The sequence below is a fragment of the Etheostoma spectabile genome, chromosome 16 (genome assembly GCF_008692095.1).
Source record: "Etheostoma spectabile isolate EspeVRDwgs_2016 chromosome 16, UIUC_Espe_1.0, whole genome shotgun sequence".
NCBI classification, from domain to species: domain Eukaryota; kingdom Metazoa; phylum Chordata; class Actinopteri; order Perciformes; family Percidae; genus Etheostoma; species Etheostoma spectabile.
The window spans coordinates 6,169,307-6,182,921 of NC_045748.1; the positions used below are offsets into that span (position 1 = coordinate 6,169,307).

The 13,615-nt window shown below is 40.8% G+C and overlaps 1 protein-coding gene and 1 long non-coding RNA gene across 2 annotated transcripts in view; one reads left to right on the forward strand and one right to left on the reverse strand.

Annotated features, from left to right (window-relative positions):
* The window catches only part of tnksa (tankyrase, TRF1-interacting ankyrin-related ADP-ribose polymerase a), a 95,546-nt gene that overhangs the window by 69,798 nt on the left and 12,133 nt on the right, over positions 1 to 13,615 (reverse strand). The gene's annotated exons all lie outside the window — the stretch shown is intronic.
* LOC116704675 (uncharacterized) overlaps positions 6,058 to 13,615 on the forward strand; it is a 16,676-nt gene continuing 9,118 nt past the window's right edge. Inside the window, exon 1 of the long non-coding RNA XR_004335749.1 lies at positions 6,058 to 6,068. This is a non-coding gene — a long non-coding RNA (uncharacterized LOC116704675). The remainder of the gene's footprint in view (positions 6,069 to 13,615) is intronic.

Genomic DNA, 13,615 nt, shown 5'->3' on the forward strand with positions numbered 1-13,615 from the left:
CACACACACACACACACACAAAACAAAAAAAACAGTTACTTTGTTTTGCCTCTCTTGCTAGGTCATTTTGGAAGTAGGGCTCAGGCTCATTTATCACTGGGGACCAATCGAAGAGCAGTCGTCATAGTAATCAATGAGCGTATCACTGATAAGAGGAAAAAAGCCACACCTTGACCTCGCAGACACAGGAATTCTCTGTCTTTCTCTCTCTCTCTCTCTCTCTTTCTCTCTCATACAGACACACTAAGGTGCACACAGGTGCCAGATTGCCGGTGTCCTGCAGCAGTAACAGGACGAAGCCCTCAGAGCAGCTACAGCAGCTCTTTGTCTTCATGATAAGGCTGTTAACATACACAACGATCGCAGCGCCCCTCTCTTCCAGTTTCTTGGCAATCACTTGATGTTGCATCAATTCATCTCTCTGTTCGTCTGTCACCCAAGCCAGTAGGCTTCTACATCTTTTCTCCGTCACTTGCTTTCATTCCCTGTATTTGTTCCCTTCTTCAAGATCTCTTCTTCCTTTTCCCTTGCTTTTTCTCTCTGACTCAGTATCTGTCTCTCTCTCTTTCCCTTATTCTTCGACTTTCTCTCCTTCTCCCTGTGCCTTGCTCTCAAAATCTCTCATCACTTTTGTGTGAGGGAAAGCATGCTGGCTAATTCTCTGCGATGTTAAAGCTGCATGCCCTCCACGGACCTCTCTTCAAAGCAACAATTTTCTTTTCTTTTTTTATTTAGAATAGAGTGGGAGTGCTTGCTGACAGCTCGTCTTCAACACACAGCATGGCAGGAATACAGCTTTAACAAACACACACAATTTCTGTCAACGTGTATCATGCTCAAACTGTTGCTGTTTTTTTTTTTTGTTTTCTTTGTTTGTTTGTTTTTTAAATAGTAATGCAGCAGCAGGAACAGGATCAAAAAACCCTTCCCAAATCTTCTGTTCACCGCTGCTAGCTTGAAAAGCAGCGCAGTGTGGACACAAACTAATTGATTTCAAGAGAGATGAAACCCTGTCTGGCAGTGAAAAAAAATAGATTAGTACCAGTTCCGGCTATGACAGGACGACAGGGATGCTGTACAAAAGGCAAGGCACGGCAAGGCAAGTGTATTTGCCTTGCAAGTGTATATGTAAAGCACATTTCATTTTCATATTCAAGTGCTTTACATATTGTAAACGAAAGAAAAGCATTCATTTTTTCGGGAGGAGGAACATAGAGGCTGTGGCGTCGTATGAGGACTGGTCGTTTGGTGTTGCAGACTGAACCAATAAGGGTCCCCCACTAGTTTAACTCCAGTGCTTTTTGGGTGGAGGCCAACTGTCCTGAAAAGATGCCTACATCCCCAGGACAGAAAGTCATCAATCGTTTATCCCTGGCAGACCACAGGCGTTGCAGAGCCATGTGTTCAGTGATGAAAGTCTGCTGAACCTGATAATCCCTCTGTTGACTGTTGGCAGTGGTCCAACATTAGACAACTGGGCTCCCAGCTAGTCAAGGCCAAACATCACTGGCTCCCACATTTGATTAACACCTGTGGAGCGGTGTGTTTTGTCTTACCAGTTATATGTCTGATGGCGGCATCTCTCACAACTAAACTTGAAGATAGAACTGTCTGATAGAACTGTCTGTATTATCTTGTATTATTATCTGTACTGTCTGTCTGCATAATTAAGGGTTTACTCCTCGACGCAGCGGGCCCAGGTTCAACTCTGGCCTGCGACCCTTTGGTGCATGTCATTCCCTCCTCTCTCTACCCTTTCACTTCTTCAGCTGTCCTGTCAATAAAGGCCTAAAAATGCCACAAAAACATAAAATAATAATAATAATAAAAAAGGTTTTGAGGTTGTCTTTTTTTTTCTTTGCTCCATTCACAATGATGGCTTTCTTGCCTTTTTCTGTTGGCTCAAAACTCTTCGAAACTCTCCATTGTCCATTATTATCAGCATCCAACACCATTTCTGTCTCATGGAGATTTTTTAATGGTTCAAACCCGATATCTAGTTTTTATGTCAGGGGTGACTGTGGTTGGTGTTTATGTCCACATATGGCCAGCCGCCCGATATCCGGGGTCGAAGTTAGCTCAGCTGAAGCCGGTACTGTTCACCTGCATGGGAGTACAGTTTTACACTACATTTGTAAGATTAGATTCATAAGATAATAAGATTCACTCTATTGTTTCAGTTTTTGCAAGTCTGCGGAAAGTTATGGTGTCATTTAACTGTCCTTTTAAATCTGCTCTAGCTATACAGAACTAACTCACCGACAGGAGACATTGGGAGAGTTTAAAGTCTTCTCCAGTGCAAATATTCTTGTCGAGTGTGGCAATATTCTGTGGTAATTTAAGGCAGCACTTCATCAATGCGGATGAGTACAGAGGTATGGTGTTGTCCGAGACACTGCTGTCAGTGGTCAAGTCAATAATGGCGCCCAGTTTCAGTCATAAATGATCCTCCAAATGAACAATCAAACTCAAATAAGTTTCTTCCTAGTTGTGACTGGGAACCACACATTAAGTAAAAAAGTAGCAAAAAAAAAGTTAAATGAAAACAAAGCACAAGAGAAAAGAGAATCTGCACAGTAGCAAAACAGGACAATTGAAAGCCATGTTTCTATTCCATTTCCATTATTCTCTGGAGATTCTATACATCTTTTCTCTCCCGCTCATCAGCACATCCTTGCAGGCGCAGTTTCCTTGTCTGTGACTGCCTGTTATTGCTGACTGTAACTCTGATGAAAAGATAATTATGACAGGTTGAGAGGAGGGATTTTCGACAACCAAAATGGTTTAATTCTTTATTTTCTTCACTCAGCCTCATCAAGTTCTCCACACCCTGCCTTCGTGACAGACTGATAGAAGAAGCAAGTTTACAGCTGGACACCAAGCTGAACACTTCCACCACCTGGGGAAGACATACTGTAACTGTCATATCTGAACCAAGCCAGAGTGACACTGTTTTTGGGTAACATAGTAAGAATATTGTAGGAATGACAAAATCCCATTTTAAGAGTCTCCGATGTAAAGTTCTGTTCAAGTCCTGAGTTTGAAGTCCAAGTGTGAGGCCAACTTTGACTACTCATGCTGTTTAAGTGAGACTAATACTTTGTTTATTTAATTCAGGAAATTAATTCAACCCCAAAGCTAAAAATGTTAAAATGTGCTTTACAGAATTAATAAGATGAGAAACGGAGAGGCAATTGATTTTCATAGGGAAACTAGGTTATTGCTTTAATGAAAGTAATAGAACGCATCAAGGAAAGATAATGGGAAAAAATAGTATACTGTATATAACTCACATTTATCTTTTACTCATAGTGGCCACTTCTGAGTCTTCGTCTGCTTTCATGTATGGATTTAACCACACTTTTGATGAGAAAAAATGTGCTGCAACTTCAGTCCACTGATCCAAAGACAGCATCATACATCTTATACAGTATATGCTAGGGTACGTTGTAATGACCAAAGGAGGCATCCTGGACCTTTATTCACCAGTCTATCAGCGGCAGTGTGCTAAAAGGTCACACAGATATTGTCTTGCTCTTTTCAACCTACACAGAGCAACACTGTGTGAACCATTTGCACAAAAAGAAGAAAAAGAAAGATCAAAGGCTAACTTTACAGTGGCACTGGGAGTGTCCTCATTTAAATTCTATTCCCTCAGATCAGATCAGACAAAAAAAGCTGAAGATGTGTTTTGTCAATACCAATTTAGAACACACATCTTGAAACTGTACCGGGACCGATACCGATACTCACATTGGATTTTTTTTTCAGCCTAAACAAGCATCTTTAGTATGAAACACAATAAGACACAACATCAAGGACAATGTGTCAACACTCAGATTACCTTCAGTAATTACCTTCCTTTAAGTGACAATTCAGCTCATTCCGCCTACTATAAAAACGTATAAACTAGTTTGATGATGCTGTGCACATACCAGACAAGATCAGGAGCACATGTAGGGAGGGGCAATTAAAAGGATACATCATTCATGTCAATGGGACCAAAATACATAGTAAAGACACAGATTACTTGCACAGTCTAAAACAGGCTATCCTGTCATTAGGTTAGTGCTTAATCTAAAGCAAACAGCAACGTGACAAAACTGAAATGAAGCGGCTTTGTTTGTAATCACAAAGGGAATTTGTGTGCAAAAGTGTGAGTAACAGTTAAAACAAAAGAGGCAAAAGGAATAAGCGCGCGGGCGCGTGTGTGTGTGTGTGTGTGTGTGTGTGTGTGTGTGTGTGTGTGTGTGTGTTTGGAAGAGGCCCAGAGAGAAGAATTGATCTGAGGCTCAGAAGCAAGTCTGTGAATACCAATCAGAGGTAATTAATAGCAGCTAATGGACTCTGTTTCTCCCTCTCACTGTTCTTGTCTCTCTTCCATCTCCATTTGTCCCTTCCAGTGTTTCTCTCGCCCTCCTTTTTATTATGCAGCAAAAATGAATTCTTCCCGTCTTTATTTACTGTCCTGAGTTACAGGCTTACAGAAAGACAACTTCCATATCTAAAGCAAAGTAGTGAAATGACCTTGTCCTACTGGCTGGTGTTTAGTGCCAGATAATGTTGTGCCATGTGGCCGTGGTTTTCTACAACACAAAATAGCTGACTTGAATTGACTGATGGTGTTTGACGATCAACTAATAGATATTCAACATCATGCCTGCCGCCTCACACACTGCCTGCACTCCATTCAAGCAGGTCTCCATGGTCCTGCCGGTCCATAACAAGCAGCATGTCGGCATGGCCAAATGGAACAGTGAGTACCAATTTGTCAAGCACAAATACACCAACCTTTGCTCATTGCAGCTTCTTGATAACCGATAATTAGTAGTTGCAGCCCTAACAGCGAAACAAAGTAATGATGTCCAATCCGTTCTAGCATCTGCTACACTAGCTTCTGTAACTCAGTGCAATCTCGATTTCATTAGTCCAGTGTTTCCTCTATGTTGATTTCTGACACACACGGTATCAGAAATAGGGCAGACACACAACAGGGTTTCCGCTATGTACACCGCTGCTCCTCCAGCTGTTTATGAAAAGTCATAAAGTCGTAATTGCACAACTCTGCAGAGACATCTGCTCTACTGAACTCAATCAAACTGCAATCTGCACTCATGCGGGTCCTGTCAAATATGACAGCTACAGTTTCTTGGAAAATAGCATTGTGGACACTGAATTTGATGAATTTTCTGTTTATCAGACCCTAGGTGAGACAAGAAGCTAACGTTAGCAAACGCTGCCGTCCCTCTGGCGTTCCTCTGCTACCCCTGTGGCGTCCCTCTGCTGTCCCTCTTCCTCCCCGCTGCAGGAGACGCTGTATTCCTCCAACACGCTTTATTAACTTTACTGGTTTAAAACCAGTTTCCAAGTTAGTGGGGGTGCATACGGCTCAAAACCAACAGCACAAACGTAGCTACTAATATTCACTCAGCGTTTTGTTGTTAAACTGGGTAAAATAAGAGGACGTTAAATCACCGGTTTCAGATAAGGTACAGTCTATTTGCTCGATGGTTTCAATGTGACGGTCGGTAGCTAACATTAGCAGATAAGCCCGTTTACAACAACGTTATTGTTCGTATTTTGGCACAATGTTTCTGACCGAAGCAGTGATCATAGTGACTGAAAGTGTGATGTGAGATGCTAAAAAGAAACTACACGCTCAAGGTTCAACACCCCCCCACTTCCTATTTGAGACAAAAACAAACAAAGCTATGAGAGCTCAATACTAAAGATGCAGAGCAATGAGAGACTAATGCCAGAGAAAGTCAAAACAGAGAGATTACCACATAAAATACCTACAACTGAAGTAACAGAGAGCTTATTTTTCACCAGTTTGTTTGTCAGGAGGATGTTAACGTACAGTTGTGTTCGAAATAATAGCAGTGCCTCAACAGCAGCAAGAAAATCACTGGTTTTATTAACATTTCAAACTCTTACCCAGATAAGTTTCTGGGGGGTAAAATAAAGGTATAGGAAACAAAAAACCCAACAGGACAGCATGCATACTGTGGATTCTGTGAAATTGAATGTTAACTGAAAAGGGTGTGTTCAAAAAAATAGAGTGGTGAGTTCAATTAGAGAGGGCACACATTAGGGAGGGTATTCTGGGAAAAAGGGTGTAACAGGTGATCCGTATTAAGGATCAAGACAACTGGCATGTGGCTGTGGCATTTCTCCTGAAAAAACAATGAAAATGGGTCGTTCAAGACACTGTTCTGAAGATGAGCGTTTCCTAATAAAAAAATTGATTAAAGAAGGGAAAACATACAAAGAGGTGCAGAAATCATTGGCTGTTCAGCTAAAATGATCCAAAGCCCTGAAATGGGAGCAAAAAACTGAAAAACGAGGAGAAAAAGAAAGACAACCCCTCGAATGGACAGAAGAATAGCCAAACTGGCGAAGACTCAGCCAATGAGGGACCAAGAGGATCAAGCAAGACCTTCAGTTGACAGTGAGTACTGTGACAATCAGAAGACGTCTTATGGGTTAACCTTCCAGCAAGAAGCCCCGCCAAAGTCCCACTGCTGAGAAAAAGACATGTGAGAAGGTTTACAATTTGCCAAAGAGCACATTGATGGCCTGAAAAGAAATGGCATAATATCTTGTGGACAGATGAAAGCAAGATTGTTCTTTTGGGTCTAAGGGTACAGGCAGTATGTCAGACGCCTCCAAACACAGAATTCAAGCACAGTACTCACTGAAGACCATTAGCATGGTGGTGCAGCATCATGATATGGGGATGTTTTTCATACTATGGGTGTGGTCCGATTCAACGCATACAAGGGATCATGGATCAGTTCCAGTACATCAGGATCCTGGAAGAGGTCATGCTGCCATAGCTGAGGAGGAAATGCGTTGAGGTGGACCTTTCAACAGGATAATGACCCCAAACACACCAGCAAGCGAGCAAAAGCATGGTTCCAGATGAACAAGATTCAACTGATGGAGTGGCCAGCACAATCCCGGACCTAATCCCATTGAAAACTTGTGGGGCTGACATAAAAAGTGCAGTGCATGAGGCAAAACCAAGAAACGCTGAGGAATGTGGAATACAGTGCAATTATCCTGGGCTGCAATACCTGTGGAACGATGCCAGAAGTTGGTTGACTCCCTGCCCACAGATGTGAAGCAGTCATCGGAAACCGTGGTTTTGCGACAAAATATTAGTTTAGGATACTCAGCTAGGTCACTATCAAGAATTTCTTTGTTTGTACAGTACATTTTTGAGTTTCCAAGGAAGATGGCAACACTGCTATTCTTTTGAACATGCCATTTCTTACTTTATTTGAAATATTATATTATTATTTAAGTTTTGAGACTTTGCGCAATTGTTTTGCTTGGAATAGAATGTACGTGTCCCCAATGTATCTGTGTTCATTAAAGTACAATTTCTTTGAAGAATTTTGACATTTACTCATTTTTCTAAAGGCACTGCTATTATTTCGAACACAACTGTATTTGGCTGAAATTTAGAGAACAAACAGCTTAAGTTCACAAGATCTGTTGAAAATATTTTGGTTGTGATGTTTATCACCAACCTCCACCATACACCACCAACACTGAATGCAGGTGCTGAGGTCTTTGATGCACTAACAGCTCATAGACTGATATAACACTGGAATCACATTTTCTGTCAGAGATTTAGAGAGGATGAGGCAGAAAGACATTTCAAGTTAAGAGCAGAAAGAGAATAACTGACAAATGTCACAGCGATAAGATGGAGGGGCTGATTGGTATGGAGCTAAAGACAGGTGGGAGACAGCAGGGGGCAAACGGACAAAGAGTATAGACGACGTGTCAGGGAAAGCTTGACGCCAAGGCTGATGTAAGGATGAGGGCTGGGTGGAGTGCACGTTGCACTTGCAAGCTCATTAAACAATGTTGTAATTTATGAGTGGAGAAAGAAAGTGATGGAGAGATGAGGGGAGAAAAAAAGGAATTGTGAAGGGCAGAAACAACTTGATGAAAGTGCCCTAATGACTGCTTTCCGGCCAACGATGAAGATCAATCACTAACGCCAGAAAAGACAGATGAAAAAAAAATCCTCCTGGTAATCCCTTTGTTTCCTAAGTTAGTTCTTCTGGGGCTTTATACACCATTACTGTGTGTGTTTTTCTCTCGATTACTTATCTGCAGTCTGATATTTGGGATATCTGTGATATTTCAGACCTTTTATTAAAATATCACGTTGGCGCACATACCTTGACCGTAAGCTTAACTTAGCATGAAGCCTGGAAGCAGAGAGACACAGCTAGCCTGGCTCAGTCTAAAGGTTACCAAATCTACGTACCAGCCCCTCTGAAGCTCACTAGTTAAGACGTTATATCTTCCTTGTTTAATCGGTTGTATTTAAACTTTCCAAAGCAGATAATAAGACATTCACACTCAAAAGGGTCAAGGTTTGAAGTTCTCTTTTGCTACTTGTGGCACATTTTCTGTGGACGTAATGTCTTCCAGGAGGGACTTAAAGAGTCTTAAAATGTGCCCCATTATCCCCTCTTTCCATTGCAGTCATCTTTTTACTCAGCCTTTCAAGTGTGTCTGTTTGGAACAATTTAAAACCTTCCAAATTTTATTTTAGGGTTTCATCATTATCCCGTTTGTCCCTTTTGACCACAGTGTCAAGTTACGTTGTCTTGATTTAAGTCCACTGTAAACTGTGTATTCAGTAAAAACACTTTGTCCAACAAAACACTAAATGAGCATGTAGTGCATAATTGAATAAATCTGCCACTCAAAATTAGCATTTTATCATTGACTCTGTGATAAAGAGTACTGAAAGTGACTTTGCTTGGGCACAAAATGCTAATTTGTAAAGCATTCCTCAACATTGACACAGGACTATAAATCAGATCTAAACGCACCAGCATCTGATAAAGGCTGTGCACTGTGGGCCATCCGAATTTAGCTCCAGGAGCCAGTGACCATTTAGATATAGGCTGATCTCAAAGCAGATCTGGGCCCGCCATGCATTGTAACCAGATAAGGAACAATTAACATGAAACTCTCTAGGCGTTTACTCTACAAAAGCACAAGAGTAATGACCACCAGGTTTGTTTTTTGCTTTGATGAGAATTTACATTTCTATCAGATTTAATTTCTTATTAATTGTACTACTTATATTGCAACAGCAGATTCTGGCAGGTAATACATACATCCTAATTTGGATGAGCTGCAAGACATGAACCCATCCTGACTAGCTTATTGTACTACTGCAAATGTTGAGAAGCACCACACGCAGGCTTCAGTTGTCAAATGTATGTGAGTCTGCCCCCTGCTGTGGTGTGAGTAGTGGTGTCTCATACTTGGGATGGAGCAAAGTGCAAAGTTCCTAGATTGAAAAAAGGCATTTCTGGGGAGCGTCAATACCGCCCTGCCCCGTTTGCTGCTCACCCTGATCAGGAAAACAAACTGCATGAAAAATGTAATTCCAATGCAGTGTGAGGGGTGTTTGAAGATGCTTTGAAAAAAATAAAAGCTCTGTCTTTCCGTTTCACATCTCCAACTAACAGGGACTGGAGTTTATCATTTCTGAGGGCACTTTGTTGGATGTGGCAGAGCAGTAGAGCTAATTTATGGGTCAATATAAACTTCCATCACCACAGACTGAAGCTCAAAGCAGTGCCGGCCTGCGGCAGAGATGAGGAATAGAGCAGAACCTCTAAATTATAGACACAAAACATACAGGACAGGAGAGATGCAGGATGTCACTGTAGAAGACTATACAGAGACTACACATTCAGAATACAAACATGCACCTAATCATACTGCATATTTTCACATTTACATTATTAAAAGGGTTTTTCCTAGAAAGACTGTGTTGCTCAAATCTTCTGCCTTCTTTACCGAAAAACCTGCCTATGCCGGCAATAGTAAAACTGTCTTTAAGAGCATGGCATTAAATGCATCACTACCAACAGCAATTATGACAGAATCACTCTGGGGTAGTGCTGGGTAAAACGACAACGTAACACAACGATAGTTTATGTAATTAGCGCCGGCCAATAAAAGCATTTATCACGTTACTAACAAGATGTGGTAAATTTTTCAGATCTGAACCACAAACAGAATACAGAAAAACCACTGCAGTAGGAAGGGCCGATGATGGGGAGGGGAGAGTTGGAGTACTGGTGTTATGGATCAACTGGTTTCTCTATCAACGGCTCATTTTCACCTGAACGCATGGGTGGATGCCTGCAGAAAACAGCAGATGTTGAAAACGGAAGGCAACATGAAGCTGTTCTTGTAAATGTCTTGTTGTCTTTTTATTAAAATTACAAAACACAGCCATCTGCTTCTTTTGGAGGCTTAGACTTGAATGACTCAATTGGCATTCCGCCATATTTTCTATGTTTTAAGCACTATATACTCTGTGTTCATCATCTGGTAACCTTTTAACTGGCCTAACAGCAGACATTTTGACATCCCATTGCAGGAAAAAGCACAGGTTTAATTGATCACCTAAATTAAGGCTGCATTCCAGTTATGTGATCCAGATCCAGTGTCCATGTTGGCTCATTCGCATGGCTTAATTAATCACCAAAATGGAACAGAGCCATCGTTGTTATTAATTCCAGCTGTGCTTTCCCTACCATGACAAGTTAAAATGTCTATTACAGCCCTTTAATTGTTCTTTATCAATGTATGTAAATTAAAACATGTTTAATCCCATTTCCCATTTTCCATAAGAGAGGTTTAAGATTGCTGGAGTAGGCAGACGTGGCATCATACATCTGCTTTAAATGTATTTTCATTAAAAAAATAAGTCAAGGTTCAGTGGGTCACTGGTGAGGTAGAACCTTTGCCTCACTTTGAGCCAGGACAAATCCTGCTCGTAAAGGACTGTAATGCATGAAGGCAGCTGCAGCACACACACTGTCAGTAGGTTCTCCCGGGTAAATTGGCTTCACTTACTTCACATATTAGTTCTGTCTGTATGTGATTGGTCAAACCGACCAGTATACCAAAACTGACTCTATGGGACAACCCTCGGACAAAACTGAGACAACTGCAAAGCAATTCTGTAGCCTATATTTGTTTACATTTTGTTAAATCATTAAAAGTATGCAGAATAAAATGTGTATCAGTTCCAGTTTGCAATGACCCATGGATGTCCAGACAACCATCACTGGATTATTTTAATACTAAAGAAAAGTTAAAAACGTGACTATTTGGAGGAAAGTTTTGAAACTATAAGAGGAAGTCTTCTTTTGTATGTATCCAGGCAGATTTAGGGACATTTATCCATTGATCAACATTTGGACATTACAGATAAGATTTCTTTGGAAAGTGCAAGTCATACTAAAGCTAAAAAGATGTCTGTGCGTTGAGATTTGACTTAGTTATGACTCTCTTCCTCCTCGCCCCCCCATTTCAAATATCCCTGGTCCCCCTGGGGAGATGCCCCTCACTCTTTTAATCCTCAATTTTGTACACTGAGTGAAAACTCTCCAATTTAAAAGCAGCACTGTGTCACTTATTTACACTACTAGCCACCTTGAGTCATTACATATGAGATATACACACATTAAGTCTGCAATATTTGGTAAACATTTTCCATGACATACAGACTAAGATCCAATACTAATCTGCTCGATAGTTTTACTGCTAATAAATCACTTTTCCATGACGGCTTCATTGTAAAACTTGTATCACGGACGATACCGAGATAGGGTGAAGGCAGCAAAATATGCATCAATGTTCAATAATTCCGGCACTGCACAACCTCATTTCCGTTCTTGCTGACAAGGACAATGATTTGTCACAGGGTGCTAAGGTGAAATTGTTCCATTATTTTGACATTGCACAGCTCCTCGCTGTGGTATCTTCTCGAGGTTTACCTCATTTACCACAGAGGGAATTGATGGGAATTGGTGATGTAACCCAGTGTAAACAGAAAAAGGGGTGCTGCGAGAACTGATTTAGAGTCTGTAAATACCCACAGAGCAACAGGGAACACAGAAAGAGATTTGAATTTAAAATTCTCTTTACTCATCCACTAGTGAAAACAAAAAACAGAAGTAATTTAGTTAAATAAGAACCATGTCCTTTGACCTTTCCCAACTAAAGAAAAAGTGAGTTAAGGACTCAACAACACATAGACATGCAATACAGAGTGAATAACTTCATCAAAAAAGTGTGAAATAGAGAAAGGCTGATTTACGAAGAGGAAAGATGTAAAACATAAAACAAAATCCGCATGAGGAACCTTCAGAAGGTTTCTGTACTTATAGCTGTCTAAAGAAAAACTGAAAAAAATATATACTTAAAATGATTTATTTAAAGCCATACATTTTTAATCAGTTCTTCATTTAAGGGCTGTAACTGTGTCCATGTGGCTCCTCTACTATGCAATAGATGTAATGAGTCCTGCTGCCTTTAAGGGCTTGTAACAATGAAAGAACCAGAAGTCTCAGTTTCATTGCAAAGTTTTAGTGTCCCGTGTTGTCCACTAAAGCTCTCCATTGAGATGAAGGATTTGTTTTGCCTGTAACAGCCTTTTTCTGCAGTGTTGTCGTAGGGAAGCGCTTCACAATTTGGTAAGAACAACAAGGAATTGATAAGCTTTGAATGCAAACTCTTAGCTTTTAGTGACTTGGAGTTTAAAATGATCAACATTAGCTTAAACCCTAGTGGGACGATGACAATGATGCTAATGATGATGCTTTCTTCTGCTCTCCATGGGGCCACAGTAGTATGTAACGGATGGGGTTCTTACAGTCTTAAACTTAATTTAAATGCATTTTCAATTTGCCATTGTTTGCAGCATTGTGATAAAAAAAAAAATAGCACTGCTCAGTCTGCTGTGGCATTGCTTTGGAATGAAGAAGAAGAAAAAAAAGAAGAAAAAAAAGAATTTGCTGCTGGCAAGTTCTCCATCGAATATTTGTTGGTAGCAATAGATGGAGAGTCAGCCAGTAAGTAAATACAGCAAAACAATGATAAGAGCAAATTACATCTGTTATTGTGCGAGGTGCCGTTTTCTTTCGCAGGGAATAAGCCGTTCCAGAGCTCGCCCCCTTACATGCAAATGTTCCACCAAGAAGTTTCTTCCCGAGACTATTTTGCAGAGGCACTGTTGCCGCGCCCAAAGCATAGCGTCGCCCAAGAAGATAAAAAATAAATAAAAAAAATGCAAACAAGCCAGGGCACTTTTTTCTGTCATCCTAGAACGTATGTGTAGTGTAGCCAGACCTTACTCCAGTGCTGACAGCACTGCAAAGATAGGTCTGACAATGCGAGACTAATGTGCGTGCAGCCTTGGACACAAAAACTGAATAACACGCGCTGTGAGTGCATAAGCGGCACGGCCGTGCAAAATAAGAGGGTGATAGATTGACAGGAACAAAAGATGATACTGCCTGTAGCCTTGGACTAAATTGAAATAAACATTGGTTGAAAGTTGTGGGCAAAAATGTTAACATTAAGATAGAAGTGGAAATGTGCATCCTTCAAAGAAAATACAAGAAGAGAGAAAGGCAGACAAGACACTTGGAACAGGACAGATATGGCAACAGAATACAAGCCATAGAGAATGAGAACAGAAATACAGACATGTACTGATAGGTGTGTGTGTGTGTGTGTGTGTGTGTGTGTGTGTGTGTGTGTGTGTGTG